Below are 27,467 nucleotides of genomic sequence, written 5' to 3'. Positions count from 1 at the left end.
AGGGCTGAAAGCCTAGTACCAACCTATGAACCTATAAGTCAGCATAATGTAATACTCTACAAAGTAACAATACCTCACCCTGTCTAAGATCAGAGAGGGGAAGCGAACACCCAACAATGGAGTAACGACAGAAGGCCACCATCAAACCAGAGTGTGGATAAATATACCTAAAAAGCTGGATTTGGTGCCCAAGCACTACAAAGATGCCCAACAAGGGAAGGGGCACTAACTGTCCAGAGAAAAGCCCATGTCCCAAGAACCTCAGAAAGATTAAACCCAGCCTCAAAGGAAGTGTAAGCCTTTAAGGCAGAAGGATAATGAAAGAAGGCCACTAGAATAAACTGAAAGAAAAGGACAGAATATGGAAGAAACACAGAAGAGGAGTAGAGCTTTAGGAACAAAAGGGATGGTGTGGAAACTTCCTTAAAATATTGGACAGAGTTACTATTTCTCAGAAAAGAAGTGGAATGAAAAGTCCCTCTATCTGCTGTCAGACGTTCTGAAGCATCTGTGCCAGAGCTTCAGGTTAAACATCCCCCCCAAATGGAACAGTTAGTGGAATGGTTTAATCAGATACTGAAGTTCATGTTAAAAAAAGTAATTGTGAAAGATGGAAACATTTGGAACCAACCATTGCCTTATTTAACCTCAATTCAATAGGTGCCCCAAGTTTCCATGGGGTTTAGCCCTTTTAGTTATTACATGTCAGGAAACCTTAAGGATCTTCTAAACATAGTGAAAGATGTGGGAGGAGGAGAGGGCACCTTTCAAAAGTATCATTGGACACTATACATATATTCTGAAAGAATTAACACCCACAATACCAACTGTGCAAGAACACTTGGCAAAAGCTCAAGTGAGCACTTAGGACGTGTATAACCGGAATGCTTGAAGCAGAGTTTTTTTGATGAGGCTGTGGCTCTGGTCTGGTCCCTTCCACTGAAAAAACGCTTCTTTCATTGCTAACTAATAAGGACCTTATTATGTCAATGGATGAAAAAAATAAGGTTAATTACAAAGTTAGACAGCCACGAAGGAGACTGGTAGATCAACCATATTGTAAACGTTCTAAAACCCTGAAGGAGGAAGTACAATTTAATATAGTAAACACAATGCTTAAAAGTGAAGATTGTGAAACAGAAAATGTGAACTTTTAATTCTTCCAGTGGTAACCAACAACACTCTAAACATCAAATGGAAGTGGGAGATACTTCTGAAAAGTACAGTTTTGTACCTACCATAAATGTAGATGTTCGAAGATCCACATTGCTGCAGTCCTAACACTTGGGTAGTCCGCTGTCCCAGTCGGCCGAATACCAAAGATAAGGCTGGCGTGGGTCAAGGTCGCATTTGTCTGACATCAGGACGTCAGGGTACAAATGACCGATGTCATATCCTCAGTCTTTTCTTGCCCCAGATGTCAGAAGACCCTAAAGAAAAAGGTCCAAACCCATAGGCAACAGCTAAACAATCAATCAGCCTAACACCAAGAGTATGTACAATATATACAATATATACAAAAAACACAATATACCTCAGATGTATAACCCATCCCAGACAACCCTCAAACTACAGAGGGGAAGGAGCAATGTGGATCTTGAACATCTACATTTATGGTAGGTACAAAACTGTACTATGTTCTTCATCCCACATTGCTGCAGTCCTAACACTTGGGTAGAATCCCAAAGCAGAGGTAAGGGAGGATGGCTAAACTATAATGAAGCAGGAAATGCCCTGCAACACAGCAGTGGCAAAACCAGCCCTGGATTTAGAATAGAGAGGAAGGTGGTAATGCTTGGAGAAAGTATGCACTGAACTCCAAGTAGCTGCCTCCAAAATGTCCTTAGTTGCCACCCCTTAGAAATGCTGTTGAAGTGGCAGTAGCCCTAGTGGAATGAGGCCTAATCCCAGCTGGAATCTCCTTGCCATGATGGGAATAACAGAATGTAATGCAAAACCCAATCCACTTAGATATAGTTTGTTTTGACACAGGCTTACCCTGAGAACTCAAAGCAAAAGAAACAAACAACTGCTGAGACTGCCTGAAATCCTAGTCCTGCTTAAATAATAACAACTGCCTGTGTAAATCTAAAGTGTGCAGAATCTTTTCCCCTATTTTGGGGATCTGCATAAAAAGTAGGCAAATGAATAGTTTGGTTTAAAGCTACACTAGAAACCACCTTAGGCATAAAGGAAGGATTAGTACGTAATGATACCCAATCCTTATGGAAAATCAAAAAAGGCTCAACCGCCATAAGGGCCTGCAATTCAGAAACCCTTCTTGCAGAAGTAATGGCCAACAAAAAAGCAGTCTTCCATGACAAGTATTTCAATTCAGCAGTAGCTGAAAAGGTTGTAGAGTAAGTTTCTCCAACACAAAATTGAGGTCCCAAGCAGGAGTAGGAGCTCTACGTGGGGGTCTTATATTCTTTGCCCCTCTAATTGCTTGAACAAAGGATGAGAAAATAATGGTGGGTCACAATCATAGTGAGCTGAAATTGCTGCAGCATGAATCTTAACGGAGGAGAAAGACAAACCTTTGTCCAATAACTCAGTAAGATATTGAAGAGCCACACTCAAATTAGGCTCTGAAACATCCAAATCCTTTGCTGCACTCCAAAATAAAAATCTCTTCCATTTTTCTGCATACACCTTACGTGTACTAGGCCTTCTGGCTTCCATAATCACATTCAAAACTTGTTGAGGAAGCTGAGACCTGCTGTGGTTCAAAACAGAATATGCCAGGCTGTTAGATGAAGAGAGTGAAGCTTGACATTGAGTAGATGACCGTCCTTCTGAGACAAAAGGTGTGGAATTAAAGGCAAAGGCCATGGAGGCTTCCTGACCAGATTTCTCAGTAATGGGTACCAGTGTTGCCGAGGCCAATCTGGAGCTATCAAAATCATCCTTGGCTTGTCTTGTCTGACCTTTAGGAGTACTTTTGGGAGGAGAGGCAGAGGTGGAAAGGCATACACATGAAGATTTTCCCAACTGAACGAAAGAGCATCCACTTTCCAAGCTGTGTGATGAAACATTTTCGTGCAAAACTTTGGCAGCTGGTGGTTTAGTGGAGAAGCGAACAGATCTATGTCTGGAGTTCCCCATGACACTGTCAATTGTCGAAATACATGAAGATCCAGTTTCCACTGTGGGGATCCATGATTTGCCTGCTTAACACATCTGCTAAGGAGTTCTGTGCTCCTGGCAGAAACCTTGCCTGAAGAGTAAGCTGCAAGCTGCCCCCGCTCTCCCACAAAATCATTGCTTGCCTGCATAGAGGATAAGAATGTGTTCCCCCTTGCTTGTTGATATACCACATGACAGTTGTGTTGTCTGTTAGAATCAACACCTGCCCTGGGAGAAGTAACTCCTTGAAAGCCATCAATGCAAACTGGACTGCTAACATCTCCTTCATGTTGATATGTAGATGCTGTAGTCTGGCAGGCCACTTGTCTTGTATCCACTTTCCATTCAGATGAGCTCCCCAAGCTATGTCTGAGGCATCTGTCGTCAGAATTTGACTCGCCTCTGGCCGGGTCACAGAGAGTCCCTTGTTTAGGTGACATTCCTGAGCCCACCACAAAATTCCTTTTGAATGCAAGGTATTATTTGAATGACAGTGTCCAGATCCTGGCAGTGCTGTGTCCATACATTTTGAGATACCATTGTAGCTTCCTCATATGCAGTTTGGCATTGGGAAGTACTAGAATACAAGATGCCATGAACCCTAATGCTTGAAGGACTGCCCTTGCAGTCAGCACGGACTGATGAGATAGTTGATGGAAGTAAAGGGATAGACTCTTTTGTTTGTCCGGGGTTAAAAAGGCCATCTGGGCTGCTGTATTCAGTCTCACACCCAGAAAGCACATGTCTTGAGAGGGTACTAGACTGGACTTTATTTCGTTCACAGAATACCCTAGGCATCTTAGCACTGCTATCACATATTCCAGATGCTGAAGAAGCTCGTCCTTTTCTTGAGCCAGAATCAGGCAGTCGTCCAAATAAGGATAGATTTGTAATCCTTTCAGCCTGAAAAAAGCTACAACTGGAGCCAGAACTTTTGTGAATACTCTGGGCGCAGTAGATAAGCCAAAGGGCAATGCAGAGAACTGATAATGTGAATTTCCAGCTCGGAAACGCAGATACTTCCTGCAACTGAGTCTGATAGGCACATGAAGGTAAGCCTCCTTGAGATCTAAAGTTACCATCCAGTGATCTTTGCCCAGCAGAGGTAAAAGCTGTTGTAACGTCAACATTTTGAACTTGGGAATGTCCAAATAAGTGTTGAGGATAGACAAATCCAAAATTGGTCTCCACGTGTTCCCCTTTTTGGTACTAGGAACAGGCGAGAATAAAATCCTAGGCCCCTTTCTGGCACAGGAACCGCTGAATGGCCCCTATCTGGAGCAACAGAGAAATTTGCTTGTGAGCCTCTTTCTTTGTATAGGAGGAATGTCTGGCATGCCTTTGAAAGGAGGCAAGGTATGGAAATAAAACCTGTAACCGTGGCGAACGATATCCAATACCCATCTGTCCTGGGTAATAACACTCCAATTTTCTTTGAAAAGTGCCAGCCTTCCTCCCAAAGGTGCTGCCAGGCGAAGGCTCTGGCAGCTGAAAAGGCAAGTCATTGGGTCTGCTTAAGGACTGACCCCTGCCCTCACCAGAAGACTGGGCAGGCGAACTGCCTGTTCTAGGCCTAAAGAACCTTGAGCTCTGCCCCTACCATGTCTAGATCTACCCCTAGACTGAGAATCATAAGAAGGATAAGTCCACCCCTTAGTAGGCCAATTTCTACTAAACTTTGGAGGCTGGACCTGCAAAAAATCTTTAACAGTCTGCATAGACTTAGCCTTATCCTCCATTTTCTTTAAAACTGCTTCCACAGGCGCACCAAATAACACATCAGATTGTAAAGGAGCATCTAAAATCCTTGTCTTTACATGTTCAGCTAAATTCTGACCCCTCAGCCAGGCGTGCCTGCGAAGAACAGAACCAGTGGCTGCCACCCTCGAAGAGGCCTGCACAGCATCAAAACCACATTGCAAGGAATGCTTACCCACCTGTTCAGAAACATGAACCAAATCCTGCAACTCTTTACACTCAATACCTTCCCAGAGCATCTACCTTAGACTTCAATTGTGAAAGGAGATAATTTTGGTATTTCAACATGTGAAACTGGCAATTCAAAGCCCTCATGGCTAAAGTGGAAGAAGTATACACCTTTTTACCCCATCTATCCAAAGCCCTTGCCTCTTTATCAGAAGGAACAGGATTTTTAACAACAGAAGCCTTAACACCTTTAGGGCCCTGAGAAACAGCTTCTGGGTCTGCCCTAGGACTCTTAAAAGATACTTATGAGCTTCAGGTACCCTATAATACCTGTCGGTTTAACTGGGGCAGGAGGCAAAGAATCAGGGTTCAGGGAAGCCTCTGCAAAAACATCCTCTACCACATCCAGAACAGGAGGTATAGCTAAAGGCCTATGCTGGGGAAGAAACAAAAATTCCCTAAGCCTTTTCCTAGAATCAGAGAAATCTTGACCTTCCCATTTAAAATGCTCCCTCATGGAATGAAGAGTCTCTGAAAAAGAAAAATCCTCAGGAGGAGAAGCCAAAGGTGTAGAGTCATCTACATCAGAATCAGAATAAGGAGGATACTCCTGCAAGTCTTCAGCAAGACTCAGAAGCCTCGAACACTGCTCAAAACTCTCAAGCTCAGGTTCCACCCTAGGCCTCTTATCAAGAACCTCTAATTATAGTAATCAAAACTTCTACCATTTTAAAAATATGTTTCTTAGGCAGAGACCCTGAAGAACTAGGGAGACCCCACTGAAGTTAACCCTGGCGGCTTCTAGAAGCCTTGGAAACAGAAGGGAGGGCCTAACCACTTTAGGAAGGGAGGGAGAACAGCTACCTGAGAAGCCCCTTCAGCCTGGCCTACCTCCTGAGAGGACACATCTTGCAACAGTAAAGTCTCTCCTGAGAATCCAAAGGAACTTCTGGCAGAACCACCGGCTCCACTGAGCCCACTAAAGAACCGACGTCCGGGACAGGCGGTTCTTCAATTTTAGATGAAGCGGGCGCGAGCATCCGGCGGCATGTTGTAATTACAACGCTTCCAAAACTAACCTGGCACAATCTAATCTTCTCTTAATAGTGCGTTTGTTAAATCTAGCACAAGAGCGACAGCCAAACACGTGCGCTCTCAGGCCCTAAGCAAGGTATACACAAAGTATGGTAATCTCTATGAGGTATCTGTTTCCCACAAAATACAGTTATTCACTTTTCTGACATCCGGTTAAATACTGAGGCAAGAAAAACCAAAATATTCCCCACGGGTACACTTTGATTCGGTCTGAAACTCCGACTTCAGAAAATTTCAGAACGCCAACCTGCACAAGACTGAGGATATGGCGTTTAGGACTGCAGCAATGTGGGATGAAGAACATCTCCCTTTACTTCAGAAGAAAAACTACCATGGAAAAGGTAAACTAAATGCCATACTGGGTACAAAACTAAAAACAAGTCAAGTGAGAAGAGATCAAAAATGATGCTGAAATTAGGGGTTAATAAAGTCCACTAAAATGGAACCACCCCACCAATTTAATTCCAAAATCAGACAGCAGTCCAGTTCTGCAACTATTTTTGGACTGTAATATCTCCAAGTTTGATAACAGACTATGCCCCAGATTGATATGCTGGAGGAGAAGTTGGGAAGTGTTTTTTGACCACCTTGACCCTCACAAAAGAAGGTACTGGCAAATCCTCTTAAACAGTCAAGGCCAAAGAATACAGGTTTCTTCACTGCCGATGGGCTGTTACAGTAAATGTCCACGGGCCATGACCGCATACTAAAGTCTGATGGTCAAAGTACTAAAAATCACAGTAGGATTACATTATAGCCAACCTGGATGAAAATAACACCTATTTAGAAGACTGGGGTTCCCATCTCCCAAGTTACAGGGAGTACTTAACAAGCAAGGGTTAATGTTAATGTCTTTAAGTGTAAAATAACGGCGACTGAGTAAGCTACCAGAGATATGTGATAAGAAGAGATTTAATAAAGTGTCAAAAAGAAAACCGAACAACTTCTAAGATGGCTGCACATTGAGTAACAGTTTAATTCTAGCTCTCCCAGTGTGAAAAACTCAGCAGAGAAGGCCAGTGGACTTGTGTCTCTGGGTAAATTTCAGTAACTGCCTAGTAAGTGCACTGCCTGGATGCCAGGAAAAAATAAATATGGAGGACCTGAAGGAAAATCAGCTACAAAAGGTGAGGAAAAAATACAGAATGGGAAAAGTTCTGCAGCTGTTCTGCAAAAAGCAGCACAAGCTCCAGACATGACTTTCCGTAATCTAGAGGAAAGTACAAGGCAATGCACACAGACCTGGTTAAAATATACCAAACACTGATGGAGTATATCAACTCACACTATAAAAGGCTGAAAAAATGGAAGCAGCTTTAGACAGATATTCAGATGAGGTGATAAAACTACAAAAATCAGAGGTTGAAATGAAGAAAAGGCTGGCTGAATAAGAGACTGCTCAAGAAGAGATGTTTCAAAAACAACAGAATTAGAGGACAGAGTATGTAGAGAAAACCTGAGATTTTCAGCTGTAACAGAAGCTGGACGGAAACCTGAAATTTTCAGCCATACCAGAAGCTGGAAGGAACAGATTGTATTAATTTTATGAAAGCACAAATAAACAAATAGACTCCACAGCAGGAGTTGCTACTTAAAGGGCACCCAGTGTATATTCTCCAAACCTAGCTAAGTGAAAGCAACCTAGACCTTTAATAGTAAAGATGCAATCCTACCAGCAGAAGTTTATTCTGACAAAACTGTGGCAGGAGGACACAGTGGAAGACAGCAGAGTGTTTGTGTAGCATGATTACTCATTGTACACCAGGCAGAAGAGAAGTAAATTTATTCCACTATTCAGGGAATGTCAAGAAGCAGGCATGAGATTCAAAGTGCTGTATCCAGCTACCTTCATAATGTTCTTCCCTGGAGGGGCAAAAATAATTTTTTGACCAAGTACATTCTAAAGAGGAAATACAAAAGTTGGTCCAACAAAAAGTGAGCTGTGGAACAGAAGGAGATTCTGCTTCTTGTTCTTCTGATAATAAAGACCACAGAGAAAATCCGCCAGTGAAACCTTTTCCAAGGTTTCAATGGAAAATGATGGAGAGAATTAAGAGCAAGAGAGTTGACTAGAAGAATAGAGATACAGTGGAAATGAAGCAGAGACAGGGTTTGGGGGATGGAGATGAACAGGAATAAAACCAGCAACTTGGAAACTGAAATGTGGGATTACAAAGCAAAAAAAGTATATTTGTGAAATAGGTTCATACTAGGCTATCTGCCCTAGGGCATTTATAAGCATAGCCAGAGTGTGTTTGGCTTTCGCCACCCCTTGGAATGAGTATACTGTGCCCATTTTAAGGTTTAGTTTACTGTACCTCTGTCTAGCAGTGAAACAGAAGTGACCCCCGGGGTAAACCTACAATCTCCCATCCACTCGTCAAGATTTCTCTTGAAGAGAGTCAGTCAGGGGCTTTGCCTAACATGGACTGGGATTTTATTCCAGAGTGAAAGGAGCCTCTGGGTTATGAATCTGTCCCTCCAGCATGTCCTATTTATTTCTGTGCTGAGGTTCAAATCTCTCGCTCGCGTAGCTCTGGTGGATTTGGATTTTCTGAGGTGGAGCATGTCCATTAATTCCGGGTTGGATACGGCCTTGTACGTCAGGCATAGATCGCCTCTGAGTAGGCGGTATATGATACTGAGTAGAGCTGGAGTTTCTTCAGCCGGGCAGCATATGGCATATGTTCGAGTCCCTTGATCCTCTTGGTGAGGTATTTTTGGGGTCTTTCCAATTGCTGCAGGTGTCGGGTAAGGTACATCCCAAATGGGGCATTGTACTCAATTATGGACCTGATGAGGGAAGAGTAAAGGGGCACAATGACCTCTCTCGATCTAGATGGGAATCCCTTCATGATAAAGTGGGCAATATAGAAGGTCTTTCTAACCACTTTGGCAATGTGATTGTCAAACGAGAGGTTACGGTCAACTTGGGTCCCTAGGTCCCTAATTACTTCTTCCATACTTAATGGATTACCACCTATGTGGTAATTTGTGGGCACTTTGTTTTTCCCAAAGGGTATGACTATACACTTTTTGGCGTTTAGTTTAAGGCCATGGCTCTGGCACCAGTTTTCCATTTCTATGAGACCCTTTTGAAGGATGTTTGTGTCCACTGGAGAATCAATTATGGCGCCCAGTTTGCAGTCATCTGAGAACTTGGTCAGCCACAATCCTCCCATGTTAGCCTGTACCTCAGAAAAGTAAATACCGAACAAGAGAGGTCCCAGGACCGAGCCCTGTGGGACGCCACTTGTGACTGGTTTAGAGTCTGACATGGCTCCAGCAGTTCTGACCTTGTGGGTTCTGTCCTTGAGCCAGTTTGCAACCCATCTTATGACATAGGGGGTTATATTTAAGCTGGATAGCTTGTCTATGATGCCCGAGTGGGGTATTGTGTCGAAGGCTTTTGCAAGGTCAAGGTAGGCTGTGTGAACTACCTTACCCTCATCAATGGCCTTGGTGACTGTTTCAAAGAAGTCGACCAGGTTCAAGAGGCAGGATCTGCCCTTAAAGCCGAATTGGGTAGGATCCAGTGTCTGTAGGTCCCCAATGCCTTTACGAGTTCCATAATGATCCTCTCCATAGCTTTGCAGACCAGGCTCATCAAGCTTATGGGGCGGTAGTTTCCAGGGTCCATAGAAGCACCTCCTTTGTGGAGTGAGACCACTGTTGCTGTACGCCATTCTTTGGGTACATATCCTGTAGTAAGGCTGAGATTAAACAGCTGCCTTATGTGTGGGTTTAGCTCTTCTTGGAGTTCATGTAGCACACAACCCGGGAAACCGTCTGGTCCCATTGATGCTGTGTTTTTAGCTTTGGAGAGGGCAGCTCTCACCTGGGCATCTGAGATGTCAGGGAGGCAACACTCTGCTGGGATAGATATTCGTCCCTTTGGGGGGGGGAGAAAAATTTGCACTGAGCCTGTCTGCTAGTATGTTGGCAATGTCTGTGGGTTCAGTGTATTTCTTGTCATTTTGGACCAACTCTGAGCATATCTGGGAGTTTCCACTCAGGTTTCTAATATAACTAAAGAAAGCCTTGTGATTATCTTTAGGGTCTTGTGCAATTTTTCTCTCAAAGTTGGCCTTGGATGATTTTATGAGTGATCGTAGTTTTTTGCTAGTACTGATCAGAGATGCCTTTCCTTTTAGGGATTTTGCTCTATCATGTAGTAGCTTCCTCCTTCTGTTGTATAGCTTATTAATGGCTGGGGTCCACCAGACAGGACGCCTGCACCTTTGGGGGAATGGGTCTTGGTTTTATTTGGGATTGCATGATCCATGCATTCCTGTAGGTGTTCATAGAATGCATTTATAAAGGATTTAGCACAGTGGGCTGTGGTTTCCACTGGCCCGGGCGCCTTGAAGAATTCCACTTAGGTCTTAAGAAGTGTGAAGTCGGCTTTTGAGAAGTTCTTCACTGTGGTCTTCTGTGCTGAGGGTGGGGGCAGGATGTGGATTCCCAGGGAGATTAATTTATGGTCTGATCTTACCAAAGAGGGGTATAACTTCAGGTATGGAGCATTGTGTCCCCATGTTTGTGATAATCAGGTCTAATATGTTTTCCCCTCTTGTGGGAGAGGTGACTAGTTGTTCCATAGCATTTGAGCTTATGAATTCTAGGAACCTTTGAGCTAGGGTATTGGGGCTTGAGTAATGCTCCCAGTCTATGTTTGGGTAGTTGAAGTCCGTTAATATGATGGTGTTTGGAGGGACCTTCATATTCTCCAGTGTCTTTAGGAAGGCCGAGTGGGGTTCCGGAGTTTGAGAGGGTGGTCTGTAGCATGCTACAAACTGGAGGGTAGTTTTGCCCACTGTTAGTTGCACATGGATGGTCTCCGATGCTTCGTGCATTGCCACTAACCTGGAGGTGTGGGTATCCTTGATGAATATGGATACTCCCCCTCCTTTTGTGGTTTGGTCCAAGTTCTGGGGCCGAAAAGCATGATGTGAGGTATAACCTGGTAGTGCTGGGGTGCTCTCTGGAGCCTTGAACCAGGTATCTGTCACTGCACAGACATCGATGTTCTCCATACTGAGGAGGGCTTCGAGAGCGTGCATCTTGAGGTTTAGACTTCTGGCGTTGAGCAGCATTACCCTTAGTTTCTTTTTACTTGTGTTTTTTAGGGAGGTGGGTTTGTCTTTTGAGCCTTGCCTAAAAAAGGCACTATGGGGGTGGCAAGAGCCTTTGCCAATATCCGAAATCCCAGGGGTGACAGTTGCAAGCCGTCCCTTGCGAAGCAGCGTGGCTTGTCGAGCATGTCATCCCAAGCAGACAGACATTGGATCCCCTTAGAATGACATCAATACTTAAGCCAATTGTTAAAATTTATCATTTTGTCTTTGTACTGTGGCATCATTCTTGGTGAGGGTAAGATGCTGCTCAAGGTCAGGGTCATGCCGGCCTGGGCTACATAATCAGAGAGCTCCTCTATGTCTCTTTTCATGTAGTCCAGGGAGGTACGTCTCAAGTCATTCACATCAGCATGGACAATGAATGAGTCATATTTGCACCTGCTTTGGAGTGACCTGAGTGCTTGTGTTATGTGGCAGATTCTAGCGCCCGACAGCAGCTTACTGTGACCTTTTCCTTGTTCAGCCTGGTGAGTGGGACGTCAGTGTGTCTGACTATAGAGTCACCTATTACAAGTGTGCCAGGTATGTTGTTTAGCCTTAAGGGCTGTGACTGTTTGGCACACTGACTTTGTGAATCATGTGTTGCATGGGTTTTGTTTTGAGGTAGTGGTTGCTTGGATGTCTGCTTTGGAGGTCTCTGTTGCTTTGGTAGATTTTTATTTAGAGCCTCCGAGTATATTTTTGTGTGTTTATGTGTTTGGTTTGCAGATGTGGTAGGTCTATGTGAGACTGGATTTGTGGTGTGTGTGGTTTCCTCCTTCTGACTGGTTATGCCAGTACTGAGTCGAGAGAGCTCAGCCTCCAGTTTGGCTATATGGTTGCATCTTTCACATATATTTGTATTTGTTGGGAGGAGGAGAGGGTTGTCTGTGTACATGAGGCAGTTGTAACATTGGTTCAAGATTCCCAGATTCACCAGCTGAATTGGAGAGGAAACCAGCAACTGTCCATTCGACATGACAGAATAGTATAAGGAACTGCTATGAAACTGAATCAGAAAGGATCTATAGGGGATAGGGTACTCAAGGGGATTTTAGGAGGATGTAGTGCTTTTTTAGTTAAAAAGTGCTTACCTTATACAACATGCCTATAGGAGCAAGTGCGGGGTTTTTAGATTGAGAATAGAATGCTTAGCTTGAGAGTTAGAGCAGTTCTAAGGGAAAAAATGAAGAGCAGACTTTGTGGAGCCGGGAATAGTTTAAACCTGATTAAGCGGCGCTGCGCAAAATTCGCGCTAAAGCGGGCTTTATAGCAGGGGTTAGAAAGAGCTAGGAAATGGCCCAAAATGGCCAATAAGCTACAAGTTACTGGGCTGGAACCACTCCTTTAAGGACAGATAGGCTGCTCAGAGCTCCCCACTCCCACTGGTGAACAAAGAAGCTTCCTCCTATCCAAACAAGGATATGGGCAACACAGGAACTATGACACAGCCCAGGGATCAGCAATACCTGAAGACTGGACTATTCTAGTTCAGTAAAGGCGGGAAACAAGGATATTTTTTTTGTTTTGTTTTTTTTTTTTTTACAAAGTAGCAGAAAATAGATACAGTAACAACAAATGACAGAACAAGAAAATCTGGGAATATTGGACTTTTTTGGACTCTCTTGGACATGTGGGGGCCTCCAAAATTTATGTCATACTTCATCTCATTAATTTTCAGAAAAATAATTACAGGAGGGGAAAAGGAGTGAAAAAGTGAACCGCAAGTCAAACAGAATTGTTTTCTTAATAGTACTATTTTTATAGTGTAAGATTTTCTTTGCATGCTATATACAGTAAACTCTTAACTGGCACCCATGGGCATTGGTAGATGCCAGATAACTGTAGTTTCTGGTTGCTTGAGAGTTGCTATTAAAAATAGGCATGCTAATACTGTACTGTATACTATTTGTTTGGTTTGACTTGTTCTTTGATTCAAGAGGGAGGGAATTTACTCCTACCTTCCTTTTAAAAACTCAAACTCTAAAAACTTAAGGAATGTTTCTGCAGGGGGGGGGGACAAAGTGCAACACATGAAAATTGTACTGTATTTCTTGGAATTTTTTTTTGCTGGTTGCTGGAGTTCCAGTTAATTGAGAGATTACTGAAGTAAAGTTTTCTCGGTTAAGTAGAATGTGGATACTGCTATAAACATGTGCTCCTGTTTTCCCCTCCTTGTTCAGTTTAAACAAAATGTAGGCATTGCAATAATATAAAAAATGTGGTTAAAAGAGCATGATAAAAGAAAAAAAAATAATGTGCAATTTCTCATTCTTCCATGGGGGAATGACTTGATTAAGGCCTTTAGCTTGATCTAGTAACACACTTTGAGAGAAAGTAATTAAATGAAAAAGAATATTTAATACAAGTTTTTTTCTAGCAAATAAATGTACGCTTAAGTAGAAGTTCTGTATCTGGTCCTCATGTCTCCATGGAGACGATCGGATAAAGACAAATTAGTTTAAAAAAAGCAAAATTGGCTAGGAAGGCATGTTTTCTAAAAGCATTCAGGTGTTTTCCCAGCTGGGAGAGCTATAAAGATAAGCCAAAATCACACAGCATTTAGTAGAAGCACAGGCTGCACCATGTGTTTTAACATGGATAAACTTTCTTTTAGTTTAACTCAAGTCTATTAATGCGACTGTCCATCTGTTCCTATTAGGAGGATAAAACTTTAATATTTGAAGATGTACATAGTTTTGTACATTTGTATTAAGTTAATAGGTTATAGGCGGGTATTTGGTGTGTGTCTGGCTTTTTTTTGGTTGTTGTTTGAGGGCTTTAATAAAACAACGTTTTGTAAGATGTGACACAGGCTCAAATGGATATGACCAGACAAATGCCAAACAGGACGGCCCTCCTCTGGGCCAGTAAATCAAGGAGCCTCAATCCTCACCACTGACACTGGTGGGGAACATTCACTTAGAACAAAAATGGATACACAGTATTTTCAGATGCAGCTCTCTGCACCAAGCACAATTTCGAGCACATTCCAGTCCTGGGGCTGGGTTTCCCTCTCCAGGCCCCAAATAAGACTCCTCACTGGCACAACTAGAGAGTTAAGTCCCTAGCTGGGTGTTCCAAGACAAATCCTCCACTACCCTCTCTGTGAAATTGGGCTTTGTGTCCCTGTTCAAATCGTTTGACACAAACACATACACACTGAGATATGGTACACACACACACACACACACACACACACACACACACACACACACGGAAAAGGTTGGCACAGCTTACCTGCACCTCCATCCAGACTAAAAGGTAGATACACTGGCACCAGAACACCCACAAAGCCAACTAATCTAAGGGTCTTACCAGGGTACCCAACTGCTTTTAGTAAAATTAATACTTATACAAATTGTAGTATTAACAAAGCAGCAAGACTTTCAGGAGTATGAAACTACAGTGCCACCAAATAAATGCAATTACTCTTAAAGGTTGAACTAGTTTCTAAAAGACCACCCAGAATGAAAGGTCTACAAATATTTCATAAATAAAACAGAAAACATGAAAATACATTTAATAAATAAAACAAAAAACATGAAAATACTGTATCTATTTACAATAGACACCGGAGTTTCAATTCACACGAAATATAGATGGAAAGACTCTGACAGATGCACAAAAACAATACTTTAGCTAATCGCACTGTTTTCCTAACTGACTGAATAATTACTGTTCCCTGGTTACTTACTAAAGCAAGGCAAGATGAAGTGGATGAAGGCCTTTCTTGTCCGTTCCAATAACAGAGTGCCGAGTGTCCTCTGTCACACCCCTTAATAGCATCTAAATACAATTTCAAGCGCTGGCTACAGGATGACATCACATCTGGTCACCTGATTCTGTGGTTCCCACACTACCCCCTCTCTGGAAATTAAGCCAGGATCTAGCATAGATGTGACACCCAAAACCCTGCTAAGACTTATTCCAGCATCTGGAGACTGGAAAACTATTTCAATACTTTCATCCTTCTGCAGAGACTAACCAGCCATTCTCTGGCACCTCAGGGTAGCAATTAGCTCACCACCAAGGATAATAAGAGCAGAACCCCAAGCCCAGACATTGCATCGCCGGGCTGCATTCAGACCTGTGAGAAAATCTTTATGGCCTAAACCAAGTGATTTAATTTGACACTTTTTCATAAAGTTAGCTGGGCTGAGCTTAACCCCCTTCCCTTCCAGCAACCTCTACTAACATATATACATTTTATTAGTTACAATACAGTGCGACATACATGTATATTTCTTTTCTGTCCAGCAGGACCCACTGTTGATACATTTTTAAACACAAGCAACTTTACAAATACATTTTTAAACAAAAGCATCTGTATAAATCAGTTTGGTATCCAAATGACAGAATTTGCTACAATACTCCAGCTAGTTATGCCAGCACGTTACACATGCACTGCCCTACTCTCTCTGGCATAGCTGGCACTACCTCACATCTTCACAGATATGACAAGAAATAACTGTATAAAAGTTCAACCTGCCAAACAGTGTATGCATGTAAAACAAAAGCTGGAACTAGACATTTAACAAAAAAGCTGTTATACATAAAAGGTGGGAACAACAAAATTTTAATACAATGATGCTTTCGGTAATGTCTTTAAATGTCAATGGCTTCGCAGATAAATACAAAAAAGAAAGTAGTGAACTATATTAAAAAATGTAGACTGTAAATAGCTTTGCTACAGGAGACACACATGGAAAGAACTGAACATGTGAATTTGATGAAGGTTTTCAAGATGGTTATTCAGTGGAATACTTGGGACAAAGGAAAACAGGAGTACTTGTATTAATTGTAAAAGGAACTCCAACAGACAGAAGAGGATAAAAATGATAATAGCAGATTTGTAGCACTAAGGGGCTACTAGCAAGGGAGGAAGATTACACTGGCATGTGTTTATATTCCAACTAAAACTGCTACAATGGACCTTAAGAAAATTTTGGGAGAAATAATCAGCTTTCAGCAAGGAATATTACTTACAGGCGGGGACTGGAATTTGATTTGCAGTAATGAAGATGTGTCTTGGGGGCCCAGAAGGGAAAGTACAACAAAGGAGGGTAGACTTCTGAAGACCATTATGAAAATATTTGGCAGATGTGAATTCAGTACTAAGAGTTGAGTGAATGTACATATTACTCCCAAAGATACAAAAACTGGGCTAGGTTAGACATAATTTACATTTTCACAGGAACATGTGCATTTAATTTAAGGCCTTGATACACACCCAATAAATATTTCAGATCATGCACTAACTGAAATAAAAATGAGACACTGGTACTTTCCCAACTACCTGTTGAAAAGTGAGGAATTTAAGCAATGGATAGTGGAACTTATTCAGGTGATATTAGAGAATGCAGAAATTTCTTCTGAAAATGTAGCTAAAGAGTGGGATAAAATTAAAATGGAGTTTAAAAATAGGGTAAAAAATAAAAGAAACTGCAATATGCTACACATAAAATAAGGGATTATCTTGAAAATATGCAGGAGTTTAAAAAGATTGTTGATAAGCAGCTTTTTTGATAATAACTAGAGCACAAAAAACTTTTAGCCCAACGACTCAGGCAACAGAAAGCTAAAAAGGCTATGAGGTTCATAGGTGTTTACTAGGGCAATAACCACAAGGGCCTTTTTAAGCCTAGCCATGCATCCCAAATCTCTGACAAGCTCTGATACCCTTGATAAGTGTAATTATGGGTCTGGGTATGAACAATTTACAGGTTACCTGTGCCCATTAGAGACATAGGGGGCCAAACCAGGGATAAAATTCCGGTTTCCCATCCAATTGTCCAAGTTGCACTTAAATTGGGTTAGGGAGGAACTCTGCTTCACATGGATGGGGAGCCTGTTCCATAGCCAGTGCAGTCTCTGGGATACATACCTATCTCTCCAGCAGGTCCGATTTATATCACAGGCAAAGTTTAAGTCTTTAGAAAAAGAAGTTCTGTACACATCTTAATGTTCCATATATGTAGTCCATCTCGCCGAACATTATTACATGTGGGCTCAGAGCCAGCCACTTTTAGAAAGCCTGAAAACTTCTGATTGGCTCGTGGCTAGGAGGTATCCCATGGTGCATGAGCACATTCCCCAGATCTTGTTTGCTACTAGTCTATCAGGATAGGACATAAAAAGGACAAAGGTCCGGAAGAATAAACTGTAATAAAGGTGCACTTTATGGTATAAACCACTGTAGAAAATCCAGGAAGGGGGCTGGTGGGTGGGTTTGTAATAATGTTCGGCGAGATGGACTACATACATGGAATGTTATGGTGAGTACATAACTTCTTTATGTTATGTAGTCCTATCTCGCCTCATTATTACATGTGGGACAGCTACCCTAGCATTTGAATGGGTGGCTCACTGGAAAATATTCCTGAGTACCATGGAACCAAACGAGGCTTTACCCCTGGAAGTTAAATCCAATTTATAATGGGAAATGAAGGAATGAGGGGTAGCCCATGTTGCTGCTGCACATATATTTTCAACAGGAGTCCTGGCTTGGAAGGCAGCAGAAGTAGAAAATGACCTGGTAGAATGCGCTTTGACTTTAATGGGTAACTCCTTTCCCTCAGAAGTGTAAATGAAAGAGATACAATTAGAGATCCAGTTCGATAGTGTGACCTTAGAAACTGGCAAACCCACTCTTGTCTCAGCAAAAGAAACAAACAGCTGCTCTGATTTTCCAAATCTTTTGGTTCTGTGGATATAGAAATGCAATTGCCTATGCACATCCAATTGATGAAATCTATACTCTGCTTTATTGGTGTGAGGGAAAAACAGTGGCAATTCGATTGTTGGGTTTAAGTGAAAATGAGAACAGACTTTAGGGATAAAAGGAGGAATGGTCTGGAGAGAAACCCTATCTTTGTGAAAAATTAAATATGGAGGTTTAACTGATAGTGCTTGTAGTTCAGAAACTCGTCTGGCTGAGGTTATTGCCACCAGAAAAAGAGAGTCTTCCAAGACAGGAATTTCAATTGACAACTATGGGCTGGTTCAAAGGGTGGTAAAGTAAGTCTAGAAAGGACTAGATTTAAATCCCAGGGAGGAATGGGGTCTTTAACAGGAGGTCTTAACATCATGGAACCCTTGAGAAAAGATTTGCACAGTTTGTGAGACATAAGGTTTGAATCATTAATCCCCACATGAAAATTGGATATTGCTGCTAGCTGAACTCCAAGTGTAGCAGCTGCTGAACCCTGGTGAAAGAGTTCTGAAAGGAACTCTAAAACAATAGTAATGGGAGCTGTAAATGGATCAACTTCTCTGTTATGTGCCCATATAGAAAAACTCTTCCATTTACTGTGCTACAATCTTCTAGTCAAAGGCTTGTGAGAAGAGGTAATGATATGGGTAACAGCTGGGGACAGATCATGAAGCCTGACTAGTGACGGAACTGGAGCAGCCATGCTGTCAGTTTGAGTGTGTGGAGACTGGAGTGAAGAGAACCTGACGTGTGTCAAGAGGTCTGGCACTGGGTCCAGAGTCCATGGATAGTCTAATAGGTAAGGCCCGAGAAAAGGGAACCAAATCTGAGGCCAGTAAGGAGTGATGAGGATCTTGCTTCCCAACAACATTGCTTTCTGTATGACCTTGAGAATGAGTGGAAAAGGAGGAAAAGCATAAAGGAGTCCCGAGGGCCAATCGTGGACAAGTGCATCTCTTGGAGACTCTCCCGGAGGGGGAATGAGGGAGAAAAAGGTGCTGCATTTGGTGTTGATTGGGCTGTAAAAGAGATCACAGCAGGGTTGTCCCCACTTGTGAAAGATCAGACGGGCTACTTTCTGGTTCGAAGACCATTCGTGAGGTAACAATATTGCCATGCTTAGCTTGTCTGCTATCACATTGGATGTCCCCGGGATGTGCGTTGCAATGAGAAAGCGTGGGAAGAAATCGCACGGTTCCAAACTCGCAGGGCCTCTCGACATAAAGGGTATGATCTGGTTCCCCCTTGTTTGTTTAAATACCAGACCACAGACATGTTGTCTGTCTGGATAGCTATTGTCCCTAGAGAGAGAGTGTCGTGAAGTGCTTGTAACGCTAGAAGCACTGCTATCATCTCTAGGACATTGATATGCAGATGGGCCTCTTGATCTTGGCATGTGCCTTGGACAGTCCTGCCGAGATAATGCCCCCCCACCTTATCTGGGAGGCATCCATGTTCACAGTGGCAACGGGTTGGTGCGGTACAAAGGGAGTCCCTATGCTAAGATGACCTGGCTGAATCCACCAGTGGAGATCCTCTTTGCATGAATCTGTGATCAGTATCTGGTGATGCAGAGGCAACTGCTGAAAGGACCACTGGGATGACAGGAGCCATTGGAGTATCCTCATATGCAGTCTTGCTAATAGTACCAAGGTTATGGTCGACGCCATTGTTCCAAGAAGCTGCAATACCACCTTCGCTTTGACCCTTCGAAGAGGAAGTATCCTGTAAATTTGCTGTGCAAGATTCTGTATTCTGTCTGCAGGTAGTCTGGCTATCATAGAAACTGTGTCTATGTTTGCTCCTATAAAAGGTTACAGACTGAGTGGGCAAAGTTGAGGATTTTTCCCAGTTTATAGAGATTCCCAACTGGGAACAGAGCTTGACTGTGGAATCTCTGGATTGAACTAGACAATGCCTGGTGGTGGCGGTCAGGAGCCAATCGTCCAGATATGGAAAGACTTGGATTCCCTGACGCCTCAAATGAGCTGTCACTACTGCCATGCATTTGGTGAACACCCGGGGGGCTGTGGCGAGACCAAATGGCAGTGCCCGAAACTTGTAATGATTGGTCTCAGCCGGAAGCGTAGGTAACTCCTTGATGCTTTGTCCATCATTATGTGGTAGTAGGCATCCTGGAGATCTATAGAGCACATCCAGCTGTCTTTCCCTAACAGAGGGAGTATGGACTGTAGAGTGACCATTCGAAACTTGGACTTCCTTACATACTCGTTTAACCTGTTGAGGTCCAAGATGGGTCTCCAGTCTCCTGTTCTTTTTGGAACTAAAAAGAACCAGTCTCCTGTTCTTTTTGGAACTAAAAAGAATCTGGAGTATGTTCCGAATCCTGTCTGGTCTGCTGGGACCTTCTGGATGACTCTTTTTAATAGCAGCTTTTCTATCTCTATAGCCGCTTGATCCCTGTGATTGGGTGGTACATCTGGGATACTCTTGGGAGGGCGTGGTGGAAGGGAAAATGGTATAGAGTAACCTCTGGTGATAATGTCTTGTACGCACTTGTCTCGAGTAAGATTTAGCTAGGCTTCTGGGTACAAGGACAGGCGACCCACGAACGGCTCCAGACACTCACAGTTGGGTTCCACATCAGGAACGCTGATAGGGACAGTCACGAAAGGAATCGCGAACTCCCTGATTTTGTGGGCCTCCCCTGCCTCTAGAGCAACGTCTACCATTAGTTCCTCCTCCCCTGCATCTGAAGGAGGAATCACCCTGTGTATCCTGGAAAGGTCTCTGTGATTTCTTGAACCACATTCTACCACTCTTCTGACCTTTAGGGTAAAGTCTAGAAGGAACAGTAAAACGGACTCCCATGGCAGAGAGTGTCTTTCCTTCCTGTTCACACCTGGTGAGGGCCATCTTTCACTTTGGGTCCAAAATGAAAGGATCCGTCCATGAGGGCATTAGTTAAAGTAGACTTGAAAGGCTCAGCAAAGTTGCATAGACGCATCCAGGAATGTCTCCTTAAGGAGACTCCTGAAGCTGCCGCCCTACTCGCACCATCAGCTGTGTACAAGATCAGCCGCAAGAAGGAGCTAATCATGGATGTGAGAGTAGCCAACTGAGTAGACACTGTAGATGGTACTGCTTCAGTAGAGGTACACTAAGAGCATCTCCTAACTCCTTTAGGAGATCTCTCTGAAGTCTCGTAAAGTGTGATAGATAGTTCAGCGATCGGAGTGTAAAAGCCACTGAAGAGAAGATACGCTTCCCGTACTTATCCATCATTCGGGATTCCTTACTGGGTGGATGGATAGAAGACTTCTCTGCTAGCTCCTTCTTAGTGGTCGCCACCACCATGGCATCAACAGGTAAGCCCTTGGATAAAAATTCTTTGTCTTTAAGGGGCGGAAAGAAATTTATTCAGCCTCCTGGGTACCGGTTCCACGGCATCAGGAGTAGTACAGTTTTGTGCCTACCATAAATGTAGATGTTCGAGTGTACACCCTGCTGCAGTCATCACACTTGGGTTATCCTGTCGTCAGGCGGTCCCCGCAGTTGGCCGGAATTCCAAAGTCTTGGTCTGGCGTCAGTTGCTGTCACTTTTTCCCTGACGTCAGTGCGCCAGGGGTATATATAATGCATCCGACGCCATTTTCTTCAGTTTTTCTTGCCCCAGATGTCAGGTGCCCCCAAAAAGGTGGTCAGTAATTAGTGCCAAAGTAATTTTTGCACAAACACAAAATCCCTCCAGCTATAAACAAATACATCAGGAAGGTATTGTAGAGATTTAGCCAGTTAGATCAAAGGGGATGGAGAGAGGGTAACCTGGACTGCAGCAGGGTGTACACTCGAACATCTACATTTATGGTAGGTACAAAACTGTACTATGTTCATCGTGTTACCCTGCTGCAGTCATAACACTTGGGTAGAATCCCAAAGCTATGGATGGGCGGAGGAGTTAGAGGGTTAGAGGAGGCTAGAAGGCCCTGCAGAACTGCAGTGGCGAAGCCAGCCCTAGTCTTAGAGTAAAGTGGTAAGTGATCGTGTTTGGTAAAGGGGTGTACTGAACTCCAAGTTACAGCTTCCAAAATCTCCTTGGTTGGAACCCCCCTGAGGAAGGCTGTAGATGTAGCTGTTGCCCTGGTAGAGTGGGGCCTAATGGTAGCAGGAACTGGTTTCCCATGATGGGTATAGCAAATATGAATGCAATGTCCTATCCATTTGGAAATGGTTTGTTTTGATATAGCCTTCCCTTGTGAAGCTGTAGCATAGGATACAAAGAGCTGGTCAGATTTTCTGAAAGCCTTAGTTTTATCCAAGTAGTAACAAAGTTGCCTGTGAACGTCCAAGGAATGCAGGAGTCTTTCTCCTTTGTTCTGTGGGTTTGGGAAGAAGGTGGGTAAGTGAATGGTTTGATTTAAAGCCACACTGGAAACCACCTTAGGCATGAAGGAAGGATTAGTTCGTAGAGAAACTCTGCCTTGATGGAAAATGAGGAAAGGTTCCACTGCCATTAGTGCCTGCAGCTCTGAGACTCTTCTAGCTGAAGTTATTGCTAGCAGCAGGGCAGTCTTCCATGATAGGAACTGTAGATCTGCAGAGAAAGCTGGTTCAAAGGGAGGTAGCGTAAGTTTTTCCAGAACAAAATTGAGGTCCCATGTTGGTGTAGGTGCTTTCCTGGGGGGCCTAATGTTTTTTGCCCCTCTGAGGAACTGCCTTAGAAGTGGATGCGAAAATAAGGGTGGTTCCGTGTTGTAGTGGGCTGAAATAGCTGATGCATGGATTTTAATGGAAGAAAAAGAAAGTCCTTTGTGCAACATCTCAGTTGAATACTGTAGAATCTGAGGCATGCGAGGTTGAAGTGTGTTTTGGCCTTTAGCTTGGTTCCAGGCACAAAACCTTTTCCATTTGCCCGAATAGACCTTCCTGGTTCTGGGCCTCCTAGCTTCCAGAATAACATCCATAACTGCTTGGGAAAGAGGAGCTGGCTGGATGCTTAGGTGATTTGCCATGCAGCCAGATTTAAGGGTTTTAGCTGACTGTGAAGAATCTGATTGTTTTGCTGTGTGAGCAAATGGGCAATCTGTGGTAAAATCCAAGGTGGGCCCTGGGCCATATTCCTCAATAGTGGGTACCAGTGCTGGCGTGGCCAGTCTGGGGCTATGAGTATCAGACGTGGTCTCTCCTGACTTTCAGAAGCACCTTTGTGAGGAGAGGCAATGGAGGGAAGGCATATACTGTCAGGTTTTTCCAACTGAATGAGAGTGCGTCCACTTTCCAAGCTTGATGGTAAAGTGTCCTTGTACAAAATTTTGTTAGTTGATAGTTTTGAGGACCGGCAAACAGGTCTATGTCTGGAAGGCCTCATTTTTGAGTTATCATTGCAAATACTTGTGGATCCAGTTTCCACTCGTGGGGATCCATGATGTTTCTGCTGAGGCCGTCTGCCAATGTGTTCTTCTTTTCTGGCAGGTATTGAGCTTGTAACTGAACTTGGTAAGCCAGAGCTGTGTTCCACAAGGTCATTGCTTGCGTGCATAGAGGGTAGGAGTGTGTACCCCCTTGTTTGTTTATGTACCACATTACTGTGGTGTTGTCCGCCCTTATTGTAAGTTGTCCTGGATGTAACAGATTCTTGAAGGCTGTCAGAGCATTCTGTACAGCTAGCATCTCTTTTTGATTGATGTGCAGATTCCTTTGATCTGCAGTCCATATGCCTTGAACGCACTGTCCTGCCATGTGTGCCCCCCAGGTGTAGTCCGATGCATCTGTTGTCGTAGTTTGCCTGGCTGGGGGCAAGGTGAAAGGCTGACCCTTGTTGAGGTAACATGCCAGTGACCACAATAGAAACTCCTGTTGTAGGCAGGGAATGAGAGATATTGTGTGCAAGCTGTGACTGTGTTGAGACCATACGCTTTTTAGGTACCACTGTAATTTCCTCATATGCAGCTTTGCAAATGGTATTAGTAGTATGCAAGATGCCATGAAGCCCAAGGCCTGCAGAATTTTTCTTGCAGGTAGTTGGGTCTTTGTTGCCATTGTTTTGAAATATTGAGTCAGTTGTAGTTGTTTGTCTGGCGTCAGATAAGCCTTCTGGGCCATTGTATTCAAGCTGGCACCCAGGAATGTCATATTTTGTGAGGGTACTAGTTTTGATTTCTTTTCGTTTACTGTGTACCCCAGGCAACTTAGATGTTTTACAAAAGCCAGATGCTGTAAGAGGATGTCCTTGCTTTCTGCTTGGATGAGGCAGCCATCCAGGTATGGGTATATTTGAATTCCTCTGTCTGCAGTATGCAATTACTGGTGCCAGGCATTTTGTGAAGACCATGGGCGCAGTAGATAAGCCAAAGGGCAGTGCAGAGAATTGGTAATGGGTTGAACCTGCAATGAAACGGAGGTCTCTTCTGCAACTCTGTCTGACAGGGACATGCAGGTATGCCTCCTTGAGGTCCAACGTTACTAGCCATGCTTTCTTGCCCAACATGGGAAGAAGCTGCTGTAGTGTTAGCATCTTGAATTTGGGTACTTGTAAGAAGGTGTTTACAACTGAAAGGTCCAGAATTGGTCTCCAGGCATTGTCCTTTCTGGAAACAAGAAAGAGTCTTGAGTAAAATCCTTGGCCTTGCTCTCGAGTAGGTACCAGTTGAATGGCTCTTATGTCCATGAGAGCTGTAATTTGTTTTTGTGCCTCTGCCCATTGATTTTGTGGCAGGTTTGGCATTCCTCTTTTCAGTGGCAAGGTGTGAAAATGGAATCTGTATCCTCGTGAAATTATGTCTAGGACCCATTTGCCCTTTGTGACAATGTGCCAGTTGCCTGAAAAAAGTGCGAGTTTTCCTCCCAGGAGGGCTGCCAAGAGAGTGTTGCTTGGCCAGATGAGGTGCAAGTCACTGAGTTTGCCTTCTGGTAGTTTGGGACCTGTATTCTCCTCCCTTCTGTGCTGCAGTGCCCCATTGTCGAGGTTTGCACTGGGCTTGTGGTTGTCCTCTGCCTCTTGGACGTCTGTATTTACCCCTCTGTGGTCTGTCAGTAGCTGGAAAGGACCAATTTTTGTTGGCCAATTTCTGCTAAAGCGAGGGGGCTGTTACCTGTAGGAAATCTTTGACTGTCTGCATAGATTTTGCCTTATCCTCCATTTTCTTTAAGACTTCTTCTGCTTTAACTCCAAAAAGAACATCCTGCTGTAAGGGAGCATCTAGAAGCTTTGCTTTAACATGATCAGGCAGAGTTTGTTCCTTTAACCAAGCATGCCTACGTATAACAGACCCAGTGACAGCTGCTCTGCAGGAAGCCTCCAAAGAATCAAACCCACATTGTAAAGTATGTTTACCCACCTGTTCAGTTGCATGCAACAGATCCTGCATTTCTTTCAATTCAGACTGTTGAGGGAGTGTGCTCATTTTTTGTTTTAACTGAGACATTAGAAATTGCTGATATTTTAGCATGTGAAACTGGCAATTTAGTGCCCTCATAGCTGGAGTGGCTGAGGTGTAAACCTTCTTCCCCCACCTGTCTAGTGCTCTGGAGTCCCATTCAGAGGGTACAGGGTTTTTTGCCATAGAAGCCTTAGCCCCTTTGGGACCCTGGGAGAGTCTCTGGATCAGCAACAGGACTTTTATAAAGAAATTTGTGGGAATCAGGCACTCTATAGTATCTGTCAGGTTTGGCCGGAGCAGGAGGCAGAGAATCTGGGTTCAAACTGGATTCTAAGTAAACATCATCCACAATGTCTAAAACTGGGAGGATGGCAAGTGGTCTGTGCTGGGGGAGTAAAAGAAACTGAGCCTTTTCTTCGCGTCAGAGTAGTCCTGACATTCCCAGTGAAAATGTTCCCTCAGTGTGTAAAGTTTCCCCAAAGGAGTGGGCTTCAGGAGGAGAAGCTGAGGGAATAGAATCCTCAGCATCAGAATCTTCATAAGGGGAGAAGGAGTAATCTTGGTCCTCGGAGGAGCCTGAAGAAATAGACACTTGTTCAGAGGAGGCATAATCTTCCTCTTGTCGTGTGGGGGTTGGGAACCCCTGATTAGAGAGATCAAATCTTCTGCCATTTTGAGCATCTGTTTCTTAGGCATGGGGCCTTGAATAGGGGACTGAAGTGCAGTCTTTTTAGGTTTAATAGGAGTCTTAGGATACGTTTTTATGATGAGCATAGTCTGTCTGAAGACGCTTTCAGAAACTGAAGGTGTTTCTGCAGCACCAACATCTTTTTCAGCAGTGTCATCGGTAGGGGCTAAACAAAATGGCTGCGTCGGCCTAGTACTTTCCGCCAAAAGTTCCGAAGCGGTCTCGGGTTCCAGATCTGCGGTAGTCAGGGGCTGCATCGGAGCCTCACTGAAGAACGGTGAACTGGAGACCGGACCAGCCGAGGCCTCGGAGTCTGGCTTGGGTCTAGGCTGCCTGTCTTTATCCTTGCGTTTTTTGTGCACGCCGGTAGTCAGTTGCTCCGACAGCATAGTGTAGTTAAATTTTCTACCAAAGTAGTGTTGTGCGAAATCAAAGCATCTTTTTATAGTACACTTATTAAACCTAGCACAAAAAGACAACTAGTGACGTCGTGGTCTGGGCCTAGGCAAGGTATGCAGTAAGAATGAAAATCCTTATGAGGTATTTGCTTCCCACAAGAAATACAATTGTTAACTTTTTCTGACATCGGTCTGAGGCAAGAAAAGTTTCCCCAACGGGGTACTTAGCTTTATTGAAGACTTCGGATCTGAAATTTGACTTCGAAAATCTCAGGAGTTGGCCGACCGGCACTTGCAAACTGCTTCTGCTTCGGGCACCGCGTGGCAAGAAAGACTGAAGAAAATGGCATCAGATGCATTATATATACTCTGGCGCACTGACGTCAGGGAAGAAGCGACAGCAACCGACGCCGGACCAAGACTTACGAATTCCGGCCGACTGCGGGACCGCCTGACGACAGGATAACCCAAGTGTGATTACTGTAGCAGGGTAACACGATGAACATCTGCCATGCTTTCTGACTCACAAGATCCAGTAATTCATCAAATGGAGGTGACACCCATGAAGCTGAGGGCTGAGACCCAAAAGCCTTCAGGTACACTAACGCCTCATCAGACAGGGTAACGGTGGGCCAGCCGCCTCTCTGCCTGAGGATCTCCAAAATGTCTGCAAAGTAGACATCACAGGTTCATAGGTAGGTACTAGGCTACTGGCCCTAGGCCCTATATAAGCCTAGCCAAAAATGTACCCTGGCTTTCACCACTCAAGAAAATTATTTTCCTGTGCCCCTGTCGAGCAGAGCCACAGAAGTGATCCCCGGGGTGAATTTCCTATCTCCCATCCAATCATCAAGATTTTTCTTGAAGAGTGCAAATGAGGAGCTCTGTTTGACATAGATAGGTTGTCTGTTCCAGAGTATGGGAAGTCTCTGGGACAGGAATCTATCCCTTCCGGATGTTCTGTTTATTGTGGTGACAAGGTTTAGGTCCCTAGTACGTGTAGTTTGGAGGGACTGAGATTTCTTAGTGGGGCATGTCCAACAGCTCTGGGTTTGACATAGC

The 27,467-nt window shown here is 43.8% G+C and overlaps 1 protein-coding gene across 1 annotated transcript in view; it reads right to left on the bottom strand.

Annotated features, from left to right (window-relative positions):
• The window catches only part of LOC122788139 (glia maturation factor gamma), a 515,865-nt gene that overhangs the window by 192,586 nt on the left and 295,812 nt on the right, over positions 1-27,467 (bottom strand). The window lies entirely within an intron of this gene.

Source organism: Protopterus annectens, chromosome 1.part0 (assembly GCF_019279795.1).
Source record: "Protopterus annectens isolate FY-2018-M chromosome 1.part0, PAN1.0, whole genome shotgun sequence".
In the NCBI taxonomy this organism is placed as follows: Eukaryota; Metazoa; Chordata; order Ceratodontiformes; family Protopteridae; genus Protopterus; species Protopterus annectens.
This window is presented reverse-complemented; position numbering and strand designations above follow the sequence as displayed.